Raw genomic sequence first — 12,435 nt, 5'->3', positions numbered from 1 at the left:
CCTGCCAAGCCATTACAGAAGGGAAAGACCATATGCAAATCAGGCTTGGCCCCACCCCAAAAGAGGCAGTCCAGCCCGAACTGCTAGGCCACATCCCTTCTGCACGAGACCACAAGCATCCCCAAACATGTTTCGCCCTTGTTGGGGCTCATCAGTGAGGAGTAGCTTGGGTCTCTAGGCCCAGCAGGCACGGGACCCACGTCTGGGCATACCCGTCCCACTCGGGGTGACATAGCAAAAACAAAGAGGTGATGGCTGGAAGGTTTAGAGTTAATCTTAACCACTGGCAATGCTCTGGGCAACCCTCCAGACCACCGTTCTTCGCCTGCCAAGCCATTACAGAAGGGAAAGACCATATGCAAATCAGGCTTGGCCCCACCCCAAAAGAGGCAGTCCAGCCCGAACTGCTAGGCCACATCCCTTCTGCACGAGACCACAAGCATCCCCAAACATGTTTCGCCCTTGTTGGGGCTCATCAGTGAGGAGTAGCTTGGGTCTCTAGGCCCAGCAGGCACGGGACCCACGTCTGGGCATACCCGTCCCACTCGGGGTGACATAGCAAAAACAAAGAGGTGATGGCTGGAAGGTTTAGAGTTAATCTTAACCACTGGCAATGCTCTGGGCAACCCTCCAGACCACCGTTCTTCGCCTGCCAAGCCATTACAGAAGGGAAAGACCATATGCAAATCAGGCTTGGCCCCACCCCAAAAGAGGCAGTCCAGCCCGAACTGCTAGGCCACATCCCTTCTGCACGAGACCACAAGCATCCCCAAACATGTTTCGCCCTTGTTGGGGCTCATCAGTGAGGAGTAGCTTGGGTCTCTAGGCCCAGCAGGCACGGGACCCACGTCTGGGCATACCCGTCCCACTCGGGGTGACATAGCAAAAACAAAGAGGTGATGGCTGGAAGGTTTAGAGTTAATCTTAACCACTGGCAATGCTCTGGGCAACCCTCCAGACCACCGTTCTTCGCCTGCCAAGCCATTACAGAAGGGAAAGACCATATGCAAATCAGGCTTGGCCCCACCCCAAAAGAGGCAGTCCAGCCCGAACTGCTAGGCCACATCCCTTCTGCACGAGACCACAAGCATCCCCAAACATGTTTCGCCCTTGTTGGGGCTCATCAGTGAGGAGTAGCTTGGGTCTCTAGGCCCAGCAGGCACGGGACCCACGTCTGGGCATACCCGTCCCACTCGGGGTGACATAGCAAAAACAAAGAGGTGATGGCTGGAAGGTTTAGAGTTAATCTTAACCACTGGCAATGCTCTGGGCAACCCTCCAGACCACCGTTCTTCGCCTGCCAAGCCATTACAGAAGGGAAAGACCATATGCAAATCAGGCTTGGCCCCACCCCAAAAGAGGCAGTCCAGCCCGAACTGCTAGGCCACATCCCTTCTGCACGAGACCACAAGCATCCCCAAACATGTTTCGCCCTTGTTGGGGCTCATCAGTGAGGAGTAGCTTGGGTCTCTAGGCCCAGCAGGCACGGGACCCACGTCTGGGCATACCCGTCCCACTCTGGGTGACATAGCAAAAACAAAGAGGTGATGGCTGGAAGGTTTAGAGTTAATCTTAACCACTGGCAATGCTCTGGGCAACCCTCCAGACCACCGTTCTTCGCCTGCCAAGCCATTACAGAAGGGAAAGACCATATGCAAATCAGGCTTGGCCCCACCCCAAAAGAGGCAGTCCAGCCCGAACTGCTAGGCCACATCCCTTCTGCACGAGACCACAAGCATCCCCAAACATGTTTCGCCCTTGTTGGGGCTCATCAGTGAGGAGTAGCTTGGGTCTCTAGGCCCAGCAGGCACGGGACCCACGTCTGGGCATACCCGTCCCACTCGGGGTGACATAGCAAAAACAAAGAGGTGATGGCTGGAAGGTTTAGAGTTAATCTTAACCACTGGCAATGCTCTGGGCAACCCTCCAGACCACCGTTCTTCGCCTGCCAAGCCATTACAGAAGGGAAAGACCATATGCAAATCAGGCTTGGCCCCACCCCAAAAGAGGCAGTCCAGCCCGAACTGCTAGGCCACATCCCTTCTGCACGAGACCACAAGCATCCCCAAACATGTTTCGCCCTTGTTGGGGCTCATCAGTGAGGAGTAACTTGGGTCTCTAGGCCCAGCAGGCACGGGACCCACGTCTGGGCATACCCGTCCCACTCGGGGTGACATAGCAAAAACAAAGAGGTGATGGCTGGAAGGTTTAGAGTTAATCTTAACGCTCTGCTGGTTTAGGTATACCACTGTGCACCTACCTCGAGCAAAGCTGGGCTGAGTATATCCGGTGTGCCTGGCTTGCCATTCTGCTGGTTTGGGTATGCCCCCGAACACCTGCCGCCTGCACTGCTGGCTTGGGTATGTCCTTTGTGCCTGGCTCGCCTCACCCCTGTTTGGGTATGTCCTTGTGCTCCTGGCTCCCAGCAATGCTTGTTTGGGATTGTCCAAAAGCTCTATGCTCCCCAGTCTGCTGGTTTGTCTTTTGTGTTTGGCTCGCCTAGCCGCTGGTTTGGGTATGTCCCCGTACACCTGCCCCTGGCACTGCTGGCTTGGCTATGTCCTTTGTGCCTGGCCCACCTCACTGATGGTTTGGGTATGCTCCAGAGCACCTGTCGCCAGCACTGCTGGCTTGGGTAAGCCATGCCTGCCCCTGGCACTGCTGGCTTGGCTATGTCCTTTGTGCCTGGCTCATCTCACTGATGGTTTGGGTATGCTCCAGAGCACCTGTCGCCAGCACTGCTGGCTTGGGTAAGTTATGCCTGCCTCAAGCACTGCTGGTGTGGGTATGTCCGTTGTGCCTGGCTCGCCTCACCCCTGTTTGGGTATGTCCTTGTGCTCCTGGCTCCCAGCAATGCTTGTTTGGGATTGTCCCAAAGCTTTATGGTCCCCACTTTGCTGGTTTGGGTATGTCCTTGGGCTGCCACCCCTAGCACTGCTGGCTTGGGTATTGGTACCCCATGCCCCCTGATAGCAGCACTGTTGGTTTGAGTGCAACCCACTGCCCCCCCCTTAAGTCCCAGTGCTCTGCGCTTTAATCACGCTTACTCAGAAAGCTGTGTTTTTAACATGTTGCGGATATGAATATTTAACTTTGCTCCCACCTGCTGGATGGGAACACGGGATTCCCCTCAAGATTGTGTTACGTGCCCTGCAACAACACCTGCTGTGCACCGGGGAAGCTGCGAAAGACGTGGCTGCGTAACCAGCAATAATGAACCGCAGAGCCCGCGTCCTCCGCGTGGGATCCAGTTGCGCATCTCGTCCAGGTTAACTGCGAGGCCCACAGGGCTATTTAATTACCCCTCTCTGACCTGTACCTGTACAGAAGGCGTACGGTCACCCGCGCCATCCGTGCGGCCTGTACGGGCCCGCATTCAAGGGGATCCGGTTCCCTATGAATTATTACTCGCCTCTTCCAAGGGAGTGGCTGCAGGATCGCGCGGGTCGGCGGCGGGGCTGCCCGGGCACACATCGAATGCCGTAGCCATCCCTGGAGCACTGGGGGCTGTTGGTTGACAACTGTAGGCTGGACGGACCCTCGGCGGAAGCACCGCTTTGGAACTTTGACCCAGAACTTGGACAGACACCATCAAACGGTAAGTGCCACTGTGGAATGTATTTGACTGATGGAGAGGATTTGAGTGATTGTCTGCCTTTACACAGTGATAGTGAGAGTATGGAGAGTGATAGGTTCAGTGCCTGCTGCTAAACAGCATACCAGGCACGTGTACTCCCAATAAACATGCAATTACTCACAAGAGAAGAGGGAGTCAAAACACTCTTATACATAGTAGGAAACATCTGACAAAGAAGCCTGCTTCCACCCACACATCTCCACAGACATGTTTGCCGCACGTGGGGGGTCCACTGTTATTTCTGCCCGATCTGAAGAGAACACTGAAGCTACAACTGCATATTTTAAACTGGATAATTATTAGGTGCAAAGAAGCATGCATTAAAAAAAACCTGTTTTAGAATTTAAATATCATTTTACACACCGTCAAAAAAAAAAAAAAGAATTGGGATTCGAAATTACTTTTTTACACCCTAAAATCCTTTTACTCTCCACTTCAAAAAAGCGGGTAACATACTCCAACTTCAAAACCTTATTCGGAGCAATGATTCCATGTATACATTTTGAGTTTGAGCTCTTAAGCCACAATATTGCATTAGAGACAGATAGGGAGATATGGCATGTGCCCCTAGGTGTTTGGCAGTGGCGTAACACAATATGTGGGGGCCCCCCTGCGAGTCATGCTGAGGGGGGCCCCCCTAACTGGGCAACAAATCACGGGTTGTACACTCTGGGGCGGCCTAGATTATCACGCTTGCACAATACGTATGAACATGCTGCTGAAGGGGTATGCCGCACACTGTAATGGGAGAAAGAATGAAATATGTTTTAATGCAGTATACAGCACACGTTCTGAGAAAAATTGGCTAAAAAGCCAGAGTGTTTGCAATTGTTTTGTAGGGTAACACCAATCCAATACATACACATCACCAACAGTGCACAGGAACTTTAAAGCTTTGCTATTAAAATGCCATGCCACATTGAAAAACTTGTCCCACTGGCTGCACAATGTGGACCAGTGTAGACACGCAATAACAATACAGTAAAGCATTCCAGGCCATATTTAGACATACCTAGACTGGTTGCACAAAAATGCCAGTCGAAGCAATAACACTCATCAAGAAGAGAGCACACATTGAAGCCCGGATCTCTGCGCCCTCTAACAACACAGCAAAACTCTTTAAAATCTGCACAGAACTTGTAAATCCTGTTGCGGTCTCCACCTCTCCTGTTCCCTCCCATGCCCTCTGTATGGCTCTGGCCTCTTACTTCTCAGCTAAAACTCAGGACATCCTGTCCACTATGTCCTCTTCTCCCGCTTCCTCTCTTGCGCCCCTTTGGCCATCTCTACCCCTCCTCCTCCTTTCTCCTCTTTCTATCTGACAAAAGCTGTCAAGGTTTCTAGACAAATCTGATCCATGAAAGTGTCGTCCAAACAGGTGCTCCCCTGCTCCTCCAGAACCATCAAGGACCATATTGACACCCTCGCTGCAGCCTTGGCCGATTTCTGTAATCACTCTTTTACCACTGGAACATTCCCCTCTCCCCTTAAGCACTCCCTTGTGCACCCACTCCTCAAGAAGTTGTCTGCCGATCCTACCTGTCCCGCAAACTATTGCCCAATCTTCATCACCCCTTTCCTGAGCAAACACTTGGAAAAAAGCTGGCCATCTCCCAGCTTACTCTCCACATTGAATCTCTTGGTTGTCTCCATGACCATCAGTCTGGCTTCAGAGCTGCCAGAGGAGCGGGAACTTCTCTCCTGAACACCCGTGAAGATCTGCTCTCTAACCTTGATTCCAGCATCCCTTCTGTCCTAGCCCTCCTTGATCTTTCCTCTACTTTCGACACAGACAACCACACCATCCTGATCAATCAACTACGTGAGAATCTGGGCATCACGAATCAGGCCCTGGAGTGGCTGACCTTCTTCCTCTTGGACTGCCCCTCCCAGGTCCAACTTGATCCCTTTCTCTCAGCCACCTCTCTCTCTCTACCAGTGACGTTCCCCAGGACTCTATACTCTCACTCTGGTTTTTTCAACCTCTTCTTGGCCCCTTTGGCCCACCTGATCTCTACCTTCTCCTTTAAGTGTCAGTGTTATGCGGATGGCACTCAGCTTTCCTTGAGGCTCCTCTCATCTCTCACTCATTCCTGACTTTCTATCCGTGATTCGGGATTGGTGCGCCTCCAACGATCTCTGCCTTAATGCCATCAAGATGGAGATCCGTCTCATTATGACCCCTGTCCCTGCTTTCCCTCTCTCACTCTGGCCACCCACCTTGGGCCTTCTTTCTTCACCTTCCTGCGAGGCAAAAAACCTTTTGTGTCATCTTAGATTCCACTTTTCTCTTTCTCTCCTGCATCTCAGACATTGCCAAGAAGTCCCATTACCTACTAGCTGCTCCTCCTCAAAGAGACTCTTCCCTTTCTCAATTTCCCCCAGAGGCTCACTGTATCTAGAGCCCTGTTTCTCTCTAGGCTGGACTACTGCAACAGCCTCTTTCTCAAGCTGCCTTCCTCTACTCTCCGCCCTCTGCAACTAATCCAGAACAGGAATGCAAGGCTTAGCCTTGGCCACAAGCCCAGGTATCATATCTCGCCAGGTATCATATCTCGCTAGCCCTGAAATCTCTCCACTGACTCCCGGTGGTTGCAAGAATCAAGTTCAAGACCATTTGCATTGTCCACAAGGCTTCCTGGGGTCGGGCCCACACTACATCCAACGCTCTCTTCCAAAATACCTTCTTTCTCGGGCCCTTCCCCCAGCTACCTCCAACTCTCTATGGGCTAGACGCTTCTCCAGGCAGAGGTTGAGGGGTAGATCTCTCTCCTCTGCAGATGCCTCTCTCTGGAATGGCCTCCCCCTCTCAAACTTTAGCGGACCACCTGAGGTTCCGGAAGCAGCTCAAAACGTTCCTCTTCTCTGCTTTCACTCTCTCTCCCTCCCCTGCTGACCTACCTGTCTGTTGTACTGACTGGTTGCTTGGATACCTTCAGAGTCTCACTGAGTCCAGGCTCTTTCTTGATCAGTAACCCTTGCACTGCTTCCCGCCTACCACACACTTAGGGGTTGTAACTGTAACGCTACAGTCTCTTGTTCTCCTTGCAATACCCAGAGCCGCACTGCCCTGGCTGCACTTACTCAGAGCATTGCTGCCCTGTTTTCTCCTCCATTCTTCCTTGCACTTCCCCCTCCCTTTCCTCTTGCATTTCTCATTCTCACATTTGCATGACACAAGGCCTAGTAAAATCATTTGTCTTTTCCTCCCTCTATCTTCCTCCCTTGCTTGTCGCGCCTAGAAACACTTGTGTACAGACGTGTTATAATAGACTTATATCATATCATTTTATCACAGATGCCCAAAAAAATATACAATGCCGTGGTAAGAAACGACTGGACTGGCAGCACCCAAATGCCAGTCTAGCCAGGTAATTACACTTAGCAGGACTGCTTTATCAGAATTGTGCAGTTAAAAAAAGGCATACCAAACTGAGGAATAACTAGAATGGCTGCACCAAAATGCCTCTCTAGCCACTAATACCACATATCATGCCTGCTTAGCCTGGACATGGGGCCTCATTCCGAGTACGGCGCTAACCAATGGCGCTATTAACGCCTTGGTTGACGCCGTACCCGGAACGGCAGCGCCTTGGTGGATGGCGGAATCACCGCCCCATTCCAAGGTTGGCGGGGCGGTAATTCCCCATTCACCAAGGCTCTTCCCCATTCCCAAATGAGCCCCCATAGGGCTCAATGGGAATGGGGAAGATGCAAATAACGGTGACCGTTCATCACGGTCACCGTTATTGGCTTGGAGGCCCCTTTGCGCCCTCGACTTTAACACCTGCTCAAAGCAGGCGTTAAAGGCGAGGGCGCAGAGGGAACTCGGAGTATGGCGGTAAGGGAATACCGCCACCGGTCTCGTTACCGGTGGCCGCTATCCCTTACCGCCATACTCGGAATGAGGCCCAAGGACAACTATTATGATTTATTGCACAATCTCGCCCCCGCACATATCCCCTCTCCCTCCCATGCACTACCCCAACCTCCAAAATTAGCTCCTTGGCCCAGAATTACCTTCACGTTCCTCTTCCTTGTCCCAGAGCTTACATTTGAGGCTCCTTGCCTCATAGGTAAGTACTGAGATGAGGAAGAGTGGGATTAGGAGAAATAAAGATACAGGTAGCTAAGTCAGACATTACCTCCATGTACCTCTACCTCATCCCAGTACTTGCGTATGAGGCATAGTGCCTCATACACACGTACTGCCTCATACACAAGTACTGGGACAAGGAAGAATAGGGCTAGGAGTAATGATGATTACCAATAAGTAATTAAGGCATGAACCACAAGTAGGGGCTTAACAATATTGAGCTGACTGGGCTGCAGCACTCACCCCAAGAAATATTGGGCTATGTTGACTCAACCTGGCTGACCTTCAGAGCAGTTGCTGGACAGAACAGGACACAGATGTAAAAAGGCACCTGGGTTTCGCTGTTAACAAGGCCCCAGCCATTACTAATGTAAAGCATTTCACTGTTAGTATCTGCATTCAAATGCCAAACTTTAAGGCAATTTAAATTGTGATGTGGGTTTAGTACTTGCATGCCAGGGAAGTGATTGGAAGGGTAGAAAGGGAACAGGAGACCGTTCTTTCTCACAGCAGTTCATAAGTGTGTGCTTTCACACTTAAAGGAGAGAGTTCACTGCTTGTAACATTGAAGCTGCGCTAGAATAGTCTCATTAAACTGCGTAAAGAAGGTCGATGCCCCCACACAAATAAGTTTGCCCCTCCTCCACCGCCCGTGATGTTAGCGCCTCTCCCAACATTTGAAGGATCAGCCCCCTGAAATGTAGATTTGTTGTGCCCCTGAACACAAGCACACACACCATTCACCATATACATGCACACCCAGCCATCCATACATTTAAGTGTGCACTCTTTCACCATGCAGGCACAGACACCCAGGCAGCCACCCGTACATTCAAATGAATGGATGGCTGGATACAGCACCATACAGACACACCCAGGCAGCCATCCATACATTTAAGTGTGCACCCTTTCACCATACACTAACACAGGCAGCCACCTGCACATTCCTTTCACAATACACTCACACACGCACACTCATGGGGTTGAGGGGAACCCTATTACTGCAAAAAGAAATTGTTTCTTTTTGAAATCACTCTGACTTCATAAAGAAATTATTTCCGTTAAGGACCAAACCATAACGGAAATAATTTCTTTATGAAGGCAGAGTGACTTAAAAAATAAACTAGTTCTTTTTGAAGTCATAGGGCTCCCCCGCCCCATGAGATGGAGGCCTCCAGCCTGGGGTCTTCCATGTCATGGGTGGGGAAGCCCTCGGACATCAAAAAGAAAGTTTCTGTTTATACTCACTCTGCCTTCATAAAGACATTATTTTCTTTAAGAAGGCAGAGTGATTTCAAAAAGAAATAAAACAAATAAAAATATTTAGAAAAAATATATATTTTTATCTTTTTCTTTTGTGGGGACCCCTCCGAGTACATGTGCTAGTGGGGCTGCCTGAACAGCGTGGGCTGCAGGCGCCCCTGTTACGCCAGTGGTGTTTGGTTATTTGCCCACCTATTGACTGCTCATGGCCATGCTAATCCCTATGGCTGTTCCCACCCAGTTCCTGACCCTCCCCGTCGAAAAACACCCCCTCATGGCAACTCTTTGAGATCGCTTTATTCAAGCCTTGCCATCAAACTTTGCACTTGAAGTGCCTGCAATTGTTATTTCAAAGCAGTCTTCCGAGAGTTCATGACTTATTTGCAGTTGTAAATTCGATGCTGGTGCAATAAAAAGGTCTTAACCAGGTCTACCTTCATCCGCTTGAAGTTCTGTTAAAAACAAGCATTGGCAAAGCTAACAGTTTTGGCTTGTGCATAAGTATTAGGCAGCAGGTGGAGGGAGGTTTACAGAAGATGCTGATGGTAAGAGGACTGGGGTCAGAGAGAAAGGTGGATGAATTGGACATCCCTAAGTGCCACTGGCGCGGGCACCAACTAAAAGCAGGTCTGCAGTGTACAACCATGGTCAAGTCAACTTAAGAGTGTCATCCTCCTGGGGGCGGGCGGGTGAGGGGGCTATAGCCCCGGGTCTTCTAGTTGTATCCCTGGATAGAAACTCGGTGGCTACAGCCAAAAGGCTAGCCAGCCCCGAGTCCCGACAGTCCCGACATTAGCACAGCCCGGGATCTCTTCCAGACCTACGGACACCCCTGGATGGTGGTTGAGTAGATGGTTCTATGCTGTGTGTATGCTGTTTTTGAAGTGCCTTGGGGCTCTGGTTAGGGGGAAGAAACGCAATGCATTGTGTGACAATGAAGAGGATAAGCATCTTGGGCGTCCACACTTATCATCCTGGCTAAGAGTCAAAGGGGCAGGTGCTAAACTGGGATCCAGTGGGCTATCGGTCGCCCTCTCCTGGCATGCTACGATCTGGGCTGCACTGCTGGACTGTCCAAGGAAGGGCCAGGAGCGGGTGGGATTGGGGGCCAAAATAATCATCGCTACGCATGATCTGGCCACATTTTATTGATCTCCTGGACCCGGCCTGGGTAGTAAACGGGCAGCGGGAGAGTTAACAGAATGAGGCTTCTGGGGCAGGCACATATCTCTGTGTTCTCGAGCTGCTATTTGCCTTTGAGGTACCCCCGGAAATGGTTCCGCTTTGAGGAGGTTGTTGGACACTGTTCAACGGGTAATCAATCATTTCTTGATACCAAGCTGTGAGGAAAAGCGGGAGGGCGGGAAAGTGAGAGAGTGAACGGTTGGACATCATAGGACTCAAGCAATCTTTTGACAGCCCAGTTCATACAATTAAGGGTCCAAGTTCAAACTATTTAAAACTATAGGCTGCTTTAAAAAGTCTGGCCCTTAATGTGTGGCAGTGCATTGACTAATAAAGCTTGCTTCTCAAACTGTACCGTTTTTCTTAGTTGGCAATTGCCATTACATTGTGCAAGCCGAGCTCTCACAAAGGTTTAAAGCAGTTACCATAGCACCTGGTCGAAAATGCAGCCTGTCAGTGATTAATTTGTGGGGGTGCTTGCCAGTGCTCAGCCCTGGCACTTATTTTTGAGCCCCGCCACTTATTCTCTCAGACTCACTTTATTTATGAAGTGGTGATAGTCAGTGCATCCATCAACCACAACGAGCAGGTGCAAGCTGTTGTGTAACCCCATATATTTCAACACTGTGGGGAGCAGTATGAGTGGTGGCAGCAATGGGGCGCACCTGCACTGACACAGGAGTGCTAGCACGTGTTTGGGCCCTGACACTTTTTTTTTAAAACAAATTAAGCAATGTAGCTAGCTCATGGGTGTATCCCTTCCACCCCTCCCCCCTCCATCCAGTGGATATGATCCACCCCGATGGATGCTGAGGCATTGTGACGTCAGCCCAAGGAACGAAGGATAGGGTGTCAATGGAGACAGTAACGATGATATCACCATATGCTGAGGTGTTTGGAATGCCAACCAGGACTGTAACGTTGATGCCGCCATTCAGAGAGATGGGCGAGGTGAGGTGTCAGCTGATGCGGTAATGATGATGTCACCGAAGGGAAAAAGGATTAGCAAGTCCTTTGAAACACTACATTACCGTTTTTTAAAATGTGTTACAACACAGCTATTTGGAAGTGCGCGGATAAGGTGATTTTACAGGAAGACAAGAGCGTTGCAATGGTCTTGAGTGTATGAATGAATGCCAAGAACCGATTTAGCGGAAGTTATTTTTAGAATAGGGGAGTTCGTTTTTTGGGACCATATCCAGGAACAATTCTTGCACTGTTTTGGACTTTGCACTGGGAAGTGCCCGTCACTATTTACGCTGCAACGAGTAGCCAGGGGTGCAGTTTGTCCAAAGTTTTATTTAATTGCTGTGGCCTTTTGTAGATTTTTCATGGACGCTTTTTTTGTCTGCTGAGTGTGAGGTGGAAGGGAAATGCAGAATGTGTGACCCAACCAGTGTAGTCTGCTTGTAGGTGAGGTTCCGCTTTTACGGTTACCAGCTTTGCTCCAACACCTGCATTCAAGAGTGGGCCCGGGCGGTGACAACCACCAGCCCGAGCCTTTCCTAAGCGTCTCAGCAAGTGCTGAGAGCATGGGTGGACTGGGAACCAAAAGAGGCCCTGGAAATCATTTTCAAAGTGGCCCGATATCAAACATTTTCAGCAAGCCCTACAGCACCCTGGGGAAAAAACATGGAGCTAAGTACCTTTTTGGGGAAATAGGTGCAGTGCCTTCATCACATGCCCCATTTCCCTAAAAAAATCTTACAAACAAGATGGCCGCCATGGAAAATAGTGAAGGGAAGGAGTAAGAACCTTTACTATTACTATGTCCATGGAGGTGATTTTGTGTCATTTCGTGTTAGAATGACAGCGGAAGGTGGATGATAACAGGTAAGTGGAGTAAGGAGAGGGAAAGGTCAATGTTATTCCTAAGGGTGAAATGGCACATTTGTGAACTGCAATATATGCCACAAGTGGCTTGTTGTCGCTATATTTAGAGCCACAGTATACCCTATGTCACAGTGTCACAGTGGTCCTAGGACATGGGACCTAGAAATACAACTTGGGAGCAAGACATTCAAATGATTTCAAATGTATGTTTTATTCAGTGAAAATAGTACAGGTTGGGCCAATCTGAAGTGAATAGGATTTAAAAAAAACAATAGTGTCAAGATTGTCAAATTTTCTAGTTCTACGTGGGCCTCAATGGCCTCGGGCATTCCACACACCGTTCTTCCCAGTCCTTACAATGTCCATGAGGAGTTATGCCACCCCTGGCCTGTTCTCTGGACAATGCAGACTTTAAAGTTCC

The 12,435-nt window shown here is 50.0% G+C and overlaps 1 protein-coding gene across 1 annotated transcript in view; it reads left to right on the top strand.

Moving 5' to 3' along the window:
- Positions 1 to 3,493: 3,493 nt before the first annotated feature.
- LOC138520122 (tetraspanin-18-like) overlaps positions 3,494 to 12,435 on the top strand; it is a 473,481-nt gene continuing 464,539 nt past the window's right edge. Inside the window, exon 1 of the mRNA XM_069632620.1 lies at positions 3,494 to 3,598. The gene's annotated coding sequence lies outside the window, so the exon portion shown is untranslated. The remainder of the gene's footprint in view (positions 3,599 to 12,435) is intronic.

The sequence above is a fragment of the Ambystoma mexicanum genome, chromosome 13 (assembly GCF_040938575.1).
Source record: "Ambystoma mexicanum isolate Mex_15411 chromosome 13, UKY_AmexF1_1, whole genome shotgun sequence".
Classification (NCBI taxonomy): Eukaryota; Metazoa; Chordata; class Amphibia; order Caudata; family Ambystomatidae; genus Ambystoma; species Ambystoma mexicanum.
This window is presented reverse-complemented; position numbering and strand designations above follow the sequence as displayed.